This window comes from Prionailurus viverrinus, chromosome D1 (genome assembly GCF_022837055.1).
Source record: "Prionailurus viverrinus isolate Anna chromosome D1, UM_Priviv_1.0, whole genome shotgun sequence".
In the NCBI taxonomy this organism is placed as follows: Eukaryota; Metazoa; Chordata; class Mammalia; order Carnivora; family Felidae; genus Prionailurus; species Prionailurus viverrinus.
This window is the reverse complement of record NC_062570.1, coordinates 14,427,430-14,445,362: the sequence shown is the minus strand read 5'-3', so window position 1 is coordinate 14,445,362 and position 17,933 is coordinate 14,427,430.

Sequence of the window (17,933 nt, the reverse complement as noted above, 5' to 3'; positions counted from 1 at the left end):
CTTTGGGTTCAGTAGGTAATGTAGAATAAAGGTGTTAGCTCCATGTAGTCTTAATTTATTAGGGATACTGTAACAAAGATATCATAGACTGAGGGACTTAGACAACATTTATTTCTCACAGTGCTGGAGGCTGGGAAGCCCAGGGTCAAGGTACTGGCTGATTTGGTGTCTGGTGAGAGACACTTCCTGCTTCATAGATGGCTGTTTTCCTGCTGTGTCCTCACTTGGCCGAAGGGGAGAGGGAGCTCTCTGGGGCTTCTTTCACCAGGACACTAATTCCATTCATGAGGCTCCATCCGCATGACCTAAGCACGTCCCAAAGGCCCCACCTAACACATCACATTGAGGGTTAGGATTTCAATATATGAATTTTGCAGGGGACACAAACATTTAGTCTGTAGCATTGTGGCGTTATTTCCTACTCTGACCCCAGTGGTTTTGAGAACTATTTTGGGTGAGGAGCCAGGGGTATATTCCTGGGGAGCTGGTGGTTCTAGCTGCAAAGGCCCTAACCAGGCCCCAAATGGCAGGAAAGGGCTGACCCAGGAGGCTGAATCAGTCAGAGACAACACATTCTCAAATTGAGCATCCTTGCCCTACTTTTCCCAGCTAAGTGGGTACAGGGACTAGAGCCCATCAGCCTTGAATGCCCCACCTGCTTTCTGCCTCAAATTCTCCATCCCTTCCCTTATTTATGCCATCTGTTCATTAGAGCACAAGCTCCAAGTTAAAACAGCTCTGAGCAAACTCGCTGAGCTTGGCCATAGGTGTTAGGTCTGGGGCAGTGCCGCTGTCTTGGCAGTGAGGTGCACCAGGCCCTGGGCTGGAGGGGCCCTGGAGAGGACCAGTGCACTCTGGGGCAGAGGATGCTTTACCTGGGCCCTGGCTTGTGTCCATCCATTGATCTATTCAGGTGCTGAATAAACACCCAGTAAGCCCCCTCGTGTACAGGGGTCTGTTTGGTAGGCTGTGGGGGCTACACAGATAAATGAGATACGATTCTTGCCTAAAGAGCTTACACAAACTGCCCCGGTAGAAAGCTACACGTGGTACCCAAATTCAGTAGAGGCAGTGGGGAGCTGAGGGTACCCCCAACTTAGAGGGTTTCACAGGGAAACCTTGGAAAGGCTTCATAGGGAACTGACATTTGAGCTGGCACTCAGAGGAGGGCTAGGATTTCAGCAGGTCTTGATGAGGACAAGAGGGAGGTGTAGCTGAGGGCGGTCACCCAGGAGGAAGGGCAGAAGTGTTCAGCATTGCAGGTACCTTGCAGGTTGTGAGTCCTGGCTGCCGTGCTAATTGTGGGGAGGAGTATGGGAAAAGGATGGGAAGGGTGACTGGGGACTCATTAGCAAAGGCCTCTCATCTTGACTGAAGGAGTCATATCAGCCAGGGTCGGTGTCGTAGACAACAACGGCCCCCAAAGATGGTCCCCAGGAGCTATAAATGTTCCATATGTGGTAGAAAGGATTTTACAGCTGTGATTAAATCAAGCATTTGAGATGGGGAGGTTACCCTGGATTACGCAGCTGGGCTCAGTGTAATCAAGTGTCTTCATAAGAGGGAGGCAGGAGACTGGAGATGGGGAGGGATTCAGCCACAAGCCAAGGAATGTGAGCAGTTTCCAGAAGCTTAAAGCAGCAATGGACAGATTTCCCCCTGAAGCCTCCAGAAGGAACACAGCCCTGCCAACATCTTGATTTTAGCCCCGCAAGACTCGTATCAGCTTTCTGACCTCAGAGCTATGAAAGAATAAATCTGTGGTGTTCTAAGTCACTAAATCCGTGGTAGCTATGGCAATAATAGCAAACTACTTACAGTTGGAAACGCCTCCCTCTCTTGGGGTTCTTAACCTCAGACAAGCTATTTAAATTTTCTATCAGGCACCAGCCTTCTGTCTTTTAAGGGGTTTAATTGCAGTGTTCACCTCATAGGGTTTTAAGGATGAACTGACATAACCCATGTTCAGCACCTGCTCATGGACAGCATGTAATAAATCGTCGCCATTAGGATTATTCTTCCTGCTAGCTTTGTGGGGCTCATCACCCCATTCTTGCCTTCCCCTCTTCTCCCCATCCTGCCCCCTTCTCAGTCTTCCTTGCTCTCCCCTCCTCTGGCCCAGTGACTTGGGGCTCTGTGTTTCAGGTGAAGATACTCTTCCTCATCGACTGCCATTTCCCACAGCACACCCCCATCCCTCCCCACCTCTTGCCCAACCTCCTCTCCTGCCCTTACCCACTCAGACTGCAGATCGTTGAAAACATAGTATGAAGGACTAAGTGTCTACTGATGTACTTGCCACAACATTCACAGACTTTAATAGTTACTGAAACTGTATTAACATTTCTTGTGAGCACCAACTTAAAAATGTTCATTTTATGCATAACATTGAATGAGGTCAACCAGCGAATCTGAGAGATCTATGTGTAGTTGTATGTGACTTAGCTCAGGTTTTGGAAGGTACGTATGGATTGTGTTAGAAGCCCATCCCTGTGACAGACCCAGAGACACACGCTGTTTTCATAAACATATCTTTTTAACAGCTTTATTGAGGTATAATTGATGTGTAAGATACTGTACATATTTAAAACGTACAGTTTCAGTTTTGACGTGTCTCCTGTACCTGTGAAATCATCACCATAATTCAAATGCTAAACACATCCATCACTGCCCCTGCCCCCCCACACACGGAATTTCTTCTTGTCTCTTTATAATCTCTCCTGCCCCTGGCTCTCCCCCTTCCCTTCTTGCATGATCTCCCCACAGGCAACCACACATCTGCTTTCTGTTACTACAAATCAGTTTGCATTTTGATAATTTTATGTACGTGGAATCACATAGCATGTATATTCTCTTTTATCTAGCATAAGAGATTTATTCATGGTATCAATGGGATCAATAGTCCATTCCTTTTTATTACTGAGTACAATTCCATTGTGTGGATGGACCACGGTTTATGAAGTTCCCCACGGGATGAGCATCTGGATTGTTTCCTCTTTTGGGGCTACTACAAATAAAGCGCTATGAACATTTGTATAAAAGTCTTTGTATAGGTATAGGCTTTCGTTTCTCTTGGGCAAACACCTAAGGGAGAAATGGCGAGGCCATGGGGTAGGCGCGTGTTTAACTTTTTAAGAAACTACTGTGCTCTTTTCCAAAGTGGTTGTACCATTCCACATTCCCGCTGGCAGGGGACGAGAGCTCCCTATCCACACCTCATGAGCCTTTTTCAAGCAGGTCCGTCCACTAAGTGTGAAGTGTCATGTCCTTGTGCTTTTAATCTGCACTCCCGTAATGACTAAGGATGTTGCACATCTTTTCATGTCTTTAAATTTTTTGCTCGTTAAAAAAAATTGCGTGCGGGCGTCTTGGTGGCTCAGTGGGTTAAGTGCCAGACTGTGGCTCAGGTCATGATTTCATGGTTCGTGAGTTCGAGCTCCACATCGGGCTTTACACTGACAGGGCTTGGGATCCTCTCTGCCCTTACGCCACTTGTGCTCTCTGTCTCAAATAAATAAACTTGAAAAAAAAAGAAAGAAGGAAATTGTGTGGTTTGTTTTATTTATTGAATCTTAAAACCTTTTTGTTTATATTGGATCCAAGGCTTTTGTCAGATATATTCCAAGATTTTCTCTCTGTCTGTGGGTGTCTTCGATTCAACAGCATCTTTCAAAGAGCAGAGATTTAATTGTGATGAGTTCAATTGACAGATATCTTTTTTTTTTTTTTTGGATCATATTTTTGATGCTACTGTTTTTGATTTCTTATTTGATAAAAAGCCTTTGCCTAATCTAAGGTCACAAAGATTTACTCTTATGCTTTCTTCTGGAAGTTTTATGGTGTCAGGTTTTACGTTTAGGATTATGATTCATTTCGAGTTCATATTTGTATATGGTGGGACACATGGCTAAAAGTTAATATTTTAAAATATGGACGTCCAGTTGTCGCAGCCCCACTTGTTAAAAAGATCATCCTTTAAAAAAATTTTTTTTTCAACGTTTATTTATTTTTGGGACAGAGAGAGACAGAGCATGAACGGGGGAGGGGCAGAGAGAGAGGGAGACACAGAATCGGAAACAGGCTCCAGGCTCTGAGCCATCAGCCCAGAGCCCGACGCGGGGCTCGAACTCACGGACCGCGAGATCGTGACCTGGCTGAAGTCGGACGCTCAACCGACTGCGCCACCCAGGCGCCCCAAAAAGATCATCCTTTATTAGCTGGCTTGCCTCTGTACCTTGTCAAAAATTAGTTGTCCAGATATTTGTGGATTCTTATATTTTTATATACTCTTTCATGTATAAAATAAGTATGTATTTAAAGTTGCACATTGTAGAAACTCCAAGATTGTTTTCAAAAAGTTTTAGGTGACAAATGCTTGTAAATGAACCTAATAAACTTATCTGTCAACTATTGGTGTCAACATTTATTGTTCATTTTTATTAGTACTTTGACTGGAATGAGTCAGGAAAACCACACCTAGCAAAGCCTTGGGGAGACACATCTCAGCATTTTATAAATGCCTCGCAGTCAAATTTTGATGTTAAACTAGGAGTCTTTCCCATTCCTTTAACCCTTTCACTCCTGACTCTACCCTGTGCTTTCTGGCAGGGCTTTCTCTGGCAGGGCCCTGAGGGTAGGGACCATACAGAGAGAACAAAGAGTCCCTTTCCTGGCTTTTGAGCTCTTAAGTAGCCTTTTGTAAATCTATTGTAGAGGCAATGGTATTGAGAGCCATGGATTTCAATTCTAAGGGCAAGGTGCTTGAGAGAAAAAAGGGTGTTTTTGAATTTCTAAAGCTTGGCTTTAAATATCAAAAGCCAAAGCCAGAGGGCTCAGTGCACAGATTTTATATCATGAACCAGACTGTGGAGAATAACAGTCTCTTTCTCAGCCCAAAAAGAGATAAGATTTCCACCAGCGGCTGAGGTGGAGTGGAGGAGGGAGAATTGGAAGGAACTTGATTTATCAAGTTTAAACCTGTGGGTCCCTGGCAAGGGCCTTGTACTCCATCCTGCTGGGCCCAGGCTGCAGCATTGGCCAGAGCCCAGACCAGACTGAGGGGGTCCTCAAGGACGGGGACGATTGCCTGGCCACCCAGAGTGTAGCCTCACGTCCCTGGGACCACACTAAAGTGGTGCTGGAAGGGAGGTTGAAGCTGTGTAGATCTGGAGGGGCCCTGCCTCTCAGAATCCTTATACTCCAGCATGGGGTGGGTACTCCCACAAAGGGTCTGCAGTGCCTGTGGTCCCCAGGGACCCGGGGGAATGACTCTGGGTGCAATGAGAAGAGTGCAGAGTCTGTCGCCGACAAGAGACGCCCCAGCGGGACCCCTGGCACAAACCTTGCATTCCAGAGGCAGCAGCATCCTGCCGGAGGGGAAGGACGCTTGACCGCAAGTCAAATGGAGAGTTGTGAGAGCTGCCACACATTCTGATTTCTGAATTGAGATTGTGTTTACAGCTTCAAGAGCTGATAGGACTTTCTGTGTACAGAGCTTCCTGATAGGTGGGGCTAGATACTTGATGCCTTCAACTCTCCGAGTGGCAGACTGGGGCGTGGGTGTCAGAGCCCCCAGCCTGGGTGGCTTCAACCATTTATCTCACTGTGCTATATAAATACTATTTTTTCTTTGTGCTTGGATAGAAAGAATGCTCGGAAGCTGTGTTACTGCAGTTGACCCTTGAACCACGTGGGGGTGGGGTGGGGGTATGGGCGGGTTGGGACACCAATTTCCTGCATAGTTGAAAATCCACATAAAAATTCTGACATCCCTAAAACATAATTACTGATAGCCTACTCTTGACCGGAAGCCTCACCAGTAACATAAACAGTCAATTAACCCATGTTTTGTATGTTACATGTATATTATATAGTGTATTCTCCCAATGAAGTCAGCTAGGAGAAAGAAAATGTTACTAAGAAAATCATAAGAAAGAGAAAATACATCTGCAACACTGTACTGCATTTATTGAAAAAAAAATCTGCATTTAAGTGGGCCTGTGCAATGCAAACCCATGTTGTTCAAGAGTCAGCTGTATTTTCCTACTGGTGTGTAACACATTACCACAAACTCAGCGGCTGAAAACCATAACCATTTAGAATCTCATGGTTCCCATAGGCTAGGAATTGGCACAGATTGGCTGGGTTCTCTGCTCAGTGTCTCACAAGGCATTTGGGAACCTCTTGCAAACTACTGACAGAATTTAGTTCCTTGAGGTTGTAGGACTGAGGCCCCCATTTCATTACTAGCCATTGGCCTGGGGTCCTCAGCTACTCCTAGGAGAATCTCCATCCAGTCTCCTATGAAGGAGTGTTATGCAGTGTAACTTCCTCAAGGGAGTGACTATCTTAGTGTTGCAGGGTTTTTTACCTCAATACCTGGAGTTCGTTGTCTCACTGCTTTGAAGAATGAAGAGGCGGACACAAAATGAGCATCAGGCAAAAGTTTTTTAGAGTATAAGATCAGAAAGGAAGAATAGTATAGAAGCTCTCTTTACAGAGAGGGGGCATTCCAAAGTGAATATCGCCAACTATAGGCAAGGGACTTCTGTCTTATAGGGTTTTGGTTGCTCCCCCACCCCCATCTTCCCTTTTCCCTCGTTCCTTCTCAGGTCCTGCCATTATTGGTCAGATAACTCTAGGTGCTGGGTTGTCCATTCCTGATTGGCTCGATTCCTCTGTGTGAGGAGTCAGACTATGGTCATACCATCCCTCCTATAACATAAGTTTTATGGGTTACTTAGTTAGGTATTTTGATTGTCAAATTCCTCAAGGGAACCTGAGATGGAGTAGGTGGTGGCTGTTACATTCTTTTTTTTTTTAATTTTTTTTAATGTTTATATTTTGAGAGACAGAGACAGAGCATGAGTGAGGGAGGGGCAGAGAGAGAGGGAATCACAGATTCCGAAGCAGGCTCCAAACTGTCAGCACAGAGCCCAATGCGGGGCTCGAACTCACGAACCACGACATCATGACCTGAGCTGAAGTCATATGTTTAACCAACTGAGTCACCCAGGTGGCCTGTGTCTGTTACATTCTTAAGAGGAACCTTAGGCCCGAGGGAGTTTGCTCTGTGCTCCCAGCATTGTTTCAAAATCTGTGTTTTTCCCCCACCTCAGGACCTCAGGTCCTAACCTTTCCATCTCTGCCTATTTTATCCCATCTTTCTCTATCATACTAGTATATTTACAGGTCCTGCCCATCCTTGATGGGAGGGGATACAGGATGTTTGCACCAGGGGATGGCCCTGGGAGGTCATCTTAGAAATCTGCCCATTGTAGCCATCAATCTGTGGAACGTGCCCAGCACCACGATTATACCATGGACAAAGGGAAAACTTCCCCTGTTGAATAAATCATTAAACAAAAATAAGTTCTGATACATCCCGTGAATTATTCTTGGGTAGTGATCCAGTTACGTGCAAATGAAACACTTTTCATTTGGGCTTGGTTTTCAAGAGATTGCTCAAGTCAGTGAATCACAAGTATCCAAAGATCCTGTGAAAACAGTGGGGGTTCCAGAATTCCTGTATTGAATGCACTTCACGGAAGTAATTTGGTTGAAGAGAATGGACAGGGAACCTTTCCTAAGTTGCAAACGTTTTTATTTAGAATTCATGCTTATTTAAGGGGCAGATGTTAAAGATACTCCCATCAGCGAATGTATCATTTCACTGGAACTTCAGAGAGATAGATATGCCTAACCCTTTTGGATGCTTAGATCGAGTTCTGAGTATCCTGGAATGTGACATCACTGAGGTTGACACAAGAGCATAGTGCAAATTTAAAAAGTGCATCAGAATCACGAGCCTTGGCTTCTAGTACCAGATCTGTCAGCCTAGCTGGCTGTGTGACTTTAAGCAAATCACTCTCCCTCTCTGAGTCTCTGTAAAATAAGGGGTTATGACAAAAGGTTCTCCAAGGCCTGGCTTGTGAGACTCTTCCCTTTGTCCTTGGTATCACGGGCATCCTGGATCTCCCAAAGATCTGGAACACTCAGGAGTAAGAGATCTCTGAGGCCTTCGGGCCATGCTGAGGACGATGGTCTCCAGACAAGTCAACATTCACCCTGATCTAGGCAGACTGGGCTCTTTTTTGTTTACAAATGTCTCTACAAACAGGTGCCATGGCTTCTTCTTCTAATCTATTTGCGTGTTCACCCCACTCCCACCCCTAGTATGATTTCTCATTATCCCCCTGATGCCACCTGGCCATATATGACACTGTGATGGGATGCAAGTACCAATATTTCAATTAGTAGCTGGAAATGCACTCAGATTGGCAGCTGCCCAAGGGGGTTGGCAGGTTAGGAACAGGAGAGAATATTTACTCAACAAAGACAAAAACCTTCCAAGCAATGTTCCCTGATGAAGCATCCTATACAAGGATCACTGGGTTAGGCAGTGCCAGATGCAAATATAAATATAAAATCCTAGCCTTTATTCTTAAGGAGCCACTAATCTCAGAGAACAGTAGACGAGAGCAGCAGCAGCAGCTTTGTGGGCTCCTTAGACCCCTTTAAGTCCACAGAGAGGACCGTCCTCAAAATTGTCATCCATTCTGAGGTGTCCAGGAGCTTGCGGCTAGCAGGCTGGGGAGGGAAGAGGACTGCGTCCTTAGTGAGCCACCTTACATGTGTGGTGGTCTCCTTGACATGTCAACGTGCTTAGGCTGCGGTCCCCACATATTCCATCGAACACTCATCTAGCTGTTGCTGTGAAGATAGTTTGTAGATGTGATTAAAATCCAGTCAGGTGACTTTAAATAGGGGAGGTTATCCTAAATCATCCCAGTAGGCTTGATCCTGTTGAAAGATCTGGAAGGCAGGGTTGAGCCCTCCCTGAGAGAAGAGGAAATTTTGCTCATGCTTAGCATGTCAAGTCCATATCCTAGAGTCACAGCCTGCCCTGCAAGTTCCAGACTTGCCTAGCCGACCCCCACAACGATGTAAGCAAATTTCTTACAATTCATCTCAATATACACCTCCTGCTGGTTCTGCTTCTCTGGTTGAACACTGGCTAATATAGCTTGTATCAGAAGTAGTGTGAATGCGTTTGTATTTTGCTTGTAGGATGGACTTGTATCTTTGGGGATCAGAGATGTAAGAGAATAATGTCCACCCACTCCCAAAGATATCCATGTTCTAACCCCTGGACCCCGTGATTATGTTACTTTACATGGCAAAGGGGAATTAAGGCTGCTAATCAGCTGACCTTAAAGTAGGGAGGCCACCTTGGGTTGTTCCAGTGGACCCAATGTAATCACAAAGGCCTTTAAAGGTGGAGGAAGGAGGCAGAAGAAGGAGACCCAGAGAGATGGCAGATGAGGACTCAGCCCAGGGTTGCTTGCTTCGAAGACAGGGGAGATGAGGAAACAGTACAGCTTCTAGGAGCTTCAAAAGGCCAGGGAATGGATCCTCCCCTAGCACTTCCAGAAGGGAATGCAGCCCTGCTGATACCCTGATTTTAGCCCCATGAGACCCTTTCTGAGCTGACCTCCAGAACTGAAAGATAATAAATTGTGTTTTAAGCCAGTAATTTGTGGCCATTTGCTACAGCAGCAATCGGAAGCTGCAGTCCCCGTGTCTCCCACCAGCGGATAGTCGACTGCTACATTACCAATGTTGGGATGGGAGGGTTGTTCTTGCCCTGCAGGTTGGCAGGTTGGCAGGTCCACCACCTAGCCTCTGCTTTACCCCTGTCCCCCAGCTGCCCTCCCAGGGCCCTCGGTGCAGCCTCAGCTCTTTGACCCAGCCCACCCCCACCCCACAGTCTGGATAACCCTAGAAAGGTCCAGAGCCTGCAGCCTGTGAATGGCACCCCAGTCTTTGCTTCCCCCCTCCCCAAGACAGCTCCCACACCAGATGCACTATTTATAGGCTATTGGTGTCCAGAAGACACTTAAGAGAAATTATGTGATGCTGCCTCTCATTTTTTTTTTTAAAGTATTTTATTCTCTCTCCCAGCTTATGAGGCCATAGGGAGACTCTCGCTTTATAAGCTCATATTATTTTGTCAGTTGGTGGCCTGAAGGAGATGTTTCTTCAGCCTCACTCACTTCTTCCAGGAGAGTGCTCCAAGCACACACTTACAGCATTCTCCGGAAGAAATCCTCTCTTCCTGTGTCCAAAGCCTAAAAAAACCCCTGGTAACTGTCTAGAAGGAGATCAAAGGGAAGCAAAAGTCACTTCCATCTTATTCTTTCTTTTTCTCCTTCCTTCCTGTCTTGCTTCCTTCCTTCCTTCCTTCCTTCCTTCCTTCCTTCAGTCCTTCCTTCCTTCCTCCCTCCCTCCCTCCCTCCCTCCCTCCCTCCTTCTTCCTTCCTTCCTTCCTCCCTCCCTCCCTCCCTCCCTCCCTCCCTCCTTCCTTCCTTCCTTCCTTCCTTCCTTCCTTCCTTCCTCCACTCCATCCACAAATATTGATGAAGTTCCCACTCTGGTTCTGACACTGTTGTAAGAGCTGGTACTTGCATCAGTTCCTTAGGGCTGCCGAAATAAAGTACTGCAAATGAGGTAGCTGAAAATGACAGAAATTTATGTTCTCACAGTTCTGCAGCCCAGAAGTCTGAAATGAAGGTGTCAGCAGGGCCATGCTCCCTCTGAGACCCTGGGAATCCTTCCTTACCTCTTAAAGCTTCCGCTGGTGGCTGGCCACCTTGGTGACCTTGGCCTGCCGCTGCATCTCTCCAGTCTCTGCCTCCATCGTCACATGGCTGTCTCCCTATGTGTATGTGTATCTTCACATTGTCTTCCCTCTGTGCGTGCCTGTGTCCAAATTTCTCTCTTCTTGTTCTAAAAATTTTTTTAAATGTTTATCTTCTTTTTTGAGACAGAGAGAGACAGAGCTTGAGCGGGGGAGAGGCAGAGAGAGAGAGGGAGACACAGAATTGGAAGCAGCCTCCAGGCTCCAAACTGTCAGCACAGAGCCCAACGTGGGGCTCAAACTCATCAACTGAGAGATCATGGCCTGAGCTGAAGTCAGACGCTCAACCGACTGAGCCACCCAGGCACCCCTCTCTCTTCTTGTAAGGATGGAAGTCATATTGGATTAGGCACCCACTGCTTTCCTCCTATATGACCTCATCTTAACCAATCACATCAGCAATGATGCCATTTCCAACTAAGGTCACATTCTAAGGTATTGGGAGTTAGGACTTAAACATATTTGAAGCAGGACAGGGTGAGGGGGGACACAATTCAATCCATAACAGTACTCAAAGGTGAATCAACTCACTCCTGCTTCTAGTTAGGAAGGGAAAAGGAAATGTAAACTGACGGTGACAACACAGCCTGCTAGTTGCTAGAACAGGGGTTATCACAGGGACACTGGGGGCAGGTTGTAGGCGAGCCGGTTTAGTTAGTAGAGTGCTGGCTGCTGTAGCAAACAAATTCATGCTAGGATTTCTTGCCTGAACACATAACAGCCCCACATGCCTATGTGGTAGTTGAGGGACTCAAGGCTCCTCCTATCCTGTGACCCTGCCATCCTCTAGGGACTTGTCGTCTGCCTCTGGCCAATGGAAAAAAACAGGAGGCCTGAAAAAGGCACAACTGGGGAAATGTCAGTAATAATGATACAACGATATTTATGTGGCACTTTACAGATTAATCTGGGCACCAGTTCTTTACATATATGAACTCCTTTTGTTTGCACAGCAATCGTATGGTATAGATACTTTGCAGATGAGGAAGTTGAAGACAGGAAGGTTCAATGACTTGCCCAGAGGGTTGAGAATAGGTTGTAGGCATGGTGGGGTTAAGAGGGCCCAGGAGAGAGAGAAATAAAAGGATGCAGGGTTGTAGAGGAGGCAGGGGCTGGATCAGGAAGGGCATTGAAGGGCATGCTAAGTAACTGGACTTGAAATTGATGCCAAGGAGAAGCCATGGAAAGGCTGCCATGGCCAGATTTGCCACCAGAGCTCTATAGTGTGCGGTCGTGGAGAAGGATTTGAGAGTTGACACTGGAAGTGGGCAGCTGTATCAGTCAGGATGCTGCAAGTCCTAGGGAACCCAGACGAAACTAGTTAGATAGTGAGAACCTCTTATCTCAAATGGCGAGATGCATGGCGGCAGCAAGTGTCTAGGATTGGTTTATTGGGCAGCTGCGTGATGCCATGAGAACCCAGGGTCTTCCCATATTTCTGCTCTGCGGTCTTCAGCATGCGGGCCATGACTCCTCACATGCAAGGTGCTTCCCGTGCAGACAGGATACCCTTCATTGGAGGAAGAGGAGCTATGTCTCTCCATCAGTATGAAAAACTTTCCCTGAAGCCCTCCAGCAGATTTGCTTACCCTTCTTCAGCCAGGTTTGGGTTCCCTGCCCCTTCCCAAATGAATCACCGACAAGGAGAATGAATTTGTCATGATTGGCTTTGATGAATCCACTTACCTTTGCACCATGTGGAAGAGAGGTGGACCCCTGGGTAGGTGGCCAACAGTATGTCTATGGAAGGTGGCTCCACAGAAGGCAGCCCTTCTGGGAAGTCAGCCTAGAAACATGGTGGCCTGGATGAAGAGGTTCAGAGCAAGGCAGCCGGGAGAAAGAGAAGTGGATGGGTTCTAAACTAAGAAGGAGATGGCATGACCTGAGCTTGGTGATTAATTAGGTGCATAGGTAAGAGAGAAGAAAAGTCAAGGGTGACCAGGTCTTAGTGTGGACGATAGGGCAGGAAGCCAAGGCAGGCAGCCTCTCTCTTCCCTCTTCATTCTCACACTCAACAAATATTGCTAATTGTGTCTCATGAGCCAGGCACTTCCACTTGAGTATTTTTAGAGATGAGTATTTTTAGATGAGGAAATGGAGGTTTAACAAAATGAAACAGTCTGTCCAAGGTCACACGGCTGGTGGGTATGCGGTGGGCCTGGATGGGAATCCAGGTCTTTCTGTCTGACTCCAAAACCCGTTTTATTGCCACAAGTCCATCCAGCCTCTGCTGAATCACAGTCCTTGCTCCATAAAGAATGTGAGAGGTTAGCATGCAAGTAAATACACTAAATGGCAGAATGTGATAAGGACCAAAAAGGACTTAGAAGAAACGAATGCTTTTGAACAACTACTATGCTTCAAGCACAATACTAAACACATTACATGGGTTCTTCTCATTTAATTTTTGTGATGACCCTAGGCAGTGCTTTTACTGTCCTCTCTCCACATGACAGTTACTAATCAGGCACTGGGTGCCTGTGTATCTCATAATTACCCATGAAGTGTGTGCCCACCTAGTTTGAGGGGCTAAGAATGCTTCTAGGGGCACACAACTGAAGTCCATCCTGGAACCCTTCACTCCCCATCACTTACAGGATGAAGGCCAATCTCCTTGCACTGCGCACAGGCCTTCAGGACCTACCTCTAAATCTTGCCTTGCTGCTCACTAGTCACTGATTTGAATCTCATGCTCCAGCAACACTGAACCATTTGTGGTTCTTCAGGGCTGGAACCAGGGTGAGGCAAGTGAAGTCCCTAGGGCACAAAATTTAAGGAGGCATCACTCTCCATTGCCTCACTGGGCAAAAGTAGGATGCTAAGCATGTCCTGCTATGTGGCTGTGTATCAACACACTTTGGGTCTTGTTTCTTCTCTCAGGAGTACCCTCTTTTCTCCCTCTCCCCAACTTCAATTTGGCTTATGTTCATCCTTAACAGTCAGCTAAGATGTCACCTCCTCCAGGAAGCCTTCCCTGACCACCTCCCACTCCTTAGGCTAGGACAGGTGGCCCTTCTTGGCCCTCCTACTGGGTTGATACATTTCTCATTGCACTTCCACCAAATGGTCATCTGTTTCTGTACCTATTTTCCCCCACTGGATTGTGATCCATTTGAGGCCAGTCTTATTTATTTATGTGTTCCCATCACTTGGCACAGTGCCTGTCCTGAAGTAGGTAGTTATTAAAGGTTTATTGAACTGTTATGAGCTGAGTTGTGTGTGCACAAATCCCTATGATGAAGCCCTAACCCCCATTGCCTCAGAATGTGAATATATTTGGAAATAGGACTGTTAAAGAGGAAATGAAGGCAAAATGAGGTCACTAGGAAAGGGCTTAGTCCAACATGACTGGTGTCCTTTCAAGAAGAGGAGATTGGGACACAGGTACAAACAGAGGGAAGACCCTTTGAAGATGGGAGGAACAGGTGGCCACTTAGTAGCCAAGAAAGAGAAGCCCAGAAGAAACTAACTTTGATGGCACCTTGACACAGATGGGGACTCAGCCCCTGGTGGTTCATGTAGTTGTTGCTCAAGAACTGCCTCCAACGTCTGTGTTGTTCAGGAGTGGGGATAATTCTCACTTGCTCAGTGGGATAGCCTGCCAGCCTCATTTGATGAAAACTGAGCCAGGCTGTGAGAGGCTGTGCCCTGCGAGTCTCTGGAAGCCCTGACCATGAGTCTGCTTGGACTCTCCCGTCCTATATACCCAAGGTGTCGGAAGGAGGGCGGAGGGGGGGGGGGGGGGGCCTGCAGACCCCAGACTCAACACTGCCCCCTGGCAGTGCAGATAGACCTATCACCGTGCAAGACTGTCATGTTTTGGGACTTCACAGATCACTCATCATTTATGGATTCAGATGTATTTACCATGAGCCTATTATGTGCCAAACAGCGACCCAGGCACTAGGGCTACTGTGGTGAAGGAGAGAGACCAGAATGCCTTCCCTTGAGAAGCTCACTTTCTAGCACCATCAAGATCTTTCCCAGAATCAATCTTCTGATACTGCACACAACTCATGTTTTTGTGTTTCAGAGTTTACAAAGCATGTTGTTGCTCATCATAGCTTGATCCTCCTCAGAGCCTTGTGCAGAATGATCGTATTCCACAAATTTTCACATGGGTATTTCCTCCCATCTCAACATCTGTGACATCAGGATGTGCCTTACAGGATGGCATATCATAGTTTAATTGGCAGTAAATTCTTTCTTAGTGGTAAATAACAGAATGGTAGGTCTTCTAATCAGTGGTATCCCAGATTTAATAAAATATGGAATTATCCCTGTTTCACAGATAATGAGGCTGAAGTTCAGAGTTCGTGGCTTTTCAAGGTCATATGGCTATGTTGTCTATGCAGGTGGGGGGAGCCTTGGAAAAGTTAGTGCTGTGCGGGAAGCCACTGTACCCTTGGCCAGAGCATCATCTCTGCTCTTGGGGGATTTGATTTCCAAGCACATCATAGCTTGCTGCTCTCATTTTTCTACAGGGAAAGGAAGCTCTCTGCCCAGTCTCAGGATGAGCTTCAAAGGGAGCCTGTCCCCTCCTCACTCCACCCCACCAGGGGAGCAGCAGGAGTGTGGCTAAGGCCAGAGTGAAGCACATCTGGGATCAAAAGAGCCCCCATCCCTCCAGAGCACCCAGGGGGGTTGACGGAGCTCCCTCTCTGGTCTGCTGAGTGATCAGTTGACAAAATACATCTGGGCAAGGAGGAGGCCTCTGTGATCACCTGTCATCTCCCCTAAACACCCCTGATGCATTTCTCTCTTCATTACACACAAGGTGTCAACCCTTCTGTGGTGATCTACAGTCTGACACACCCACTTCTCTGTGGCTGGAAGGCAGTCACCCTGCAGGGGGGAGCAGGGAGAAGCCAGGAACGCATCCTACATGGAGACCAAGAGAAAAGGAAAAGGAGGGAAAGGAGGAGAAGGCTGTTGGAGGGGAAAGTGGGAACGGGCATTTGATGTTGCCTTGTCTTTATCCCATGGCTAATCCCAAAGCTGAGCCCCAGACCCAAAGCCAGGTGTGGGTTGGCCCCAGAGAGCACACTGTAAGCATGGTTCTGCTTCTCCACACTTTGTCCTACACTCCCCCCTGCCCCCTTGCCCCCCCCCCCCCATAATCATAGCCTGGGTCAATCTCTTTCCTTCCTACCTGGAACTCTCAACCTGGTCAGTAGCTGCAATGAGAGGGTTTCCTACTCTCTCCTTGGATTTTCCATGGAAGATGTGAGACCCCAAGAGGCCACTTTCTCTATATGCATTCCTTCACCTCCACCCTATATATATCCTTTCACTGGTTCTAAAGTACCTCCAGAAGAATTCCCAATATTCAACTCTCCTTAGGATCTAGCCCCAATCTGTATTCCCAAATGTGATAAGCACTAGTCTTTGTTCTAAACTCCGGTAGAACACATTTTTCGGACTGAACGGGAAGCATGCCATAAAAAACCCACCTCTGTATCTTTTCTCACTTCAGTGATGCTCTCCCCTCTATTTTCATCCTTTAGCACTCAACTGATGTCCCACCTGTTCTGGGAAGACCCTACTCGGGCCCAGCCTCTAGCAGGTCCTGCCCACAGCTGGCCTGCTGGTCCTTCATATAAAGGGGAGCCATGTTCTGCACCTGGAGCCAGAGTGAATCAGTGAGCGAGGAGGATTGTTCCAGAAGGATCCGGATGAGGACCCCTGCCTCCTCTTTGTTGTCCCCACCTTGATGCCATGTGCTGGTTCTGATGACTTTGGCTGTGCACCTGAATTCTTGTTCTGGCAGCGGGCTCAAAGCCCTGTCCTGTGTGCCCACCAATCTCCATTCTGGGATTCAGTCAAATTCCAGTCCTTAAACGTGAGCCTTCCAAGGATTACTCTAAGTCTTCTTGGAACTCACCCCAGACTGAGACTGGAGAGAGTGGTGTCCCCTGGTACATGCTTGTTCACCAGACTGAGGCTCAAAAGTCATTGCCGTCAGCTGGGTCAGTTCCTGCAGCACCTAGGCCACCCCAGGGGCAGGTAAGTGCTGACCCCCAGTCCCTTCCTACCTTCCCCCTCCTGCTCTCAGGGATTCACACTACTCTGCAAATCCTGACAGCTGCTGAGGCCTGACTGCTGTCCCTAGGGCTTCCTCCATGGCATCCTTTTGCTTCTCAAGTGATGAGTACAGGAAGCCAAGTTATCCTTGACATAGATGTCCTCATCCCTCAACTTCCACACATTGTTCCTTGGGATCAGAGACCCTTGTGTGTGTGAGTTCCCTGCCTCATGCCCAGCTGGCACAAAACAAACATGTTCCAGCAGCGCAAATGCTGAAATCCTCGGAGGTCCTCGCCGATGTCTTACCTAAACTCGTCCTGTTGTGACGATTCATGCCACTCTCTACCTTCACCTCCCACCTGTCCTTTTCTTTCTTTCTTGGGGGTTCCTCTTCCTTTCCCTGCAGTCATTCCCAGTGAAATGTTTGTGGGTTAGATGTAGAATTCTGTGGGGGCAGGGGTGGTGGTTTGTTCATGTCTGTGTCCCAACGTCTGCATGGAAGCTGTCATACAGTAGGTAAGGTAGCCAGAAAATACTTGACCTCCGTAACCATGTCTTGAGCCCCTACTGTGTGCAAAGCATGTACCTAAGTAGTTTGGTTCCAGAAAGAAAATAAAACCAAACAGGGTATCTGACCTTCAGGAACCCGGGCCAGGCAAAGGCACTAGTTTCCCATTAACTGCAAATGAGTGCCACATGAGTTGAAGATTCAGTCTGGATAAGGGGTTATCAAATGGCAAGATAGAGATGGTAGTCTTAGAAGAAAATGGGATTCACCATGAGTACATAGATGCCATTTTTGGAATACACCCATCCTCTGCTTCTACCTTGGTGAAGTGCAAGGTCTTCAACCTGGTGGTTAGTAGGACAGGGTTAGAGAAAGGCCAGGAGCCATGAGCCATGGAGGATTCTAGCCCGTGTTGGACCCAGAAGGCCTGAGCTCCCAGCCCTCCCTCTTCCTTCAGGTGAAGAGTGAAGGTTCTGATGGGGAAAGACAGCCAGGCAGTGGCTGCCTGAGTGGCAGCAGGCAGTCTTGTCAGCCATTACCCTGCCGGAGTAATCCTCGAACCCGTGCGCCTCTCCATTTGATCTGCCTGAGACGGCAGGAGATAGTCAAATGCTTTTGGCTAATATCATATGCACGCATAATTAGATGGCAGCAATTACCATCTGGGTTCCTAGCACTTGTTCCAACATCCAGGCCCTG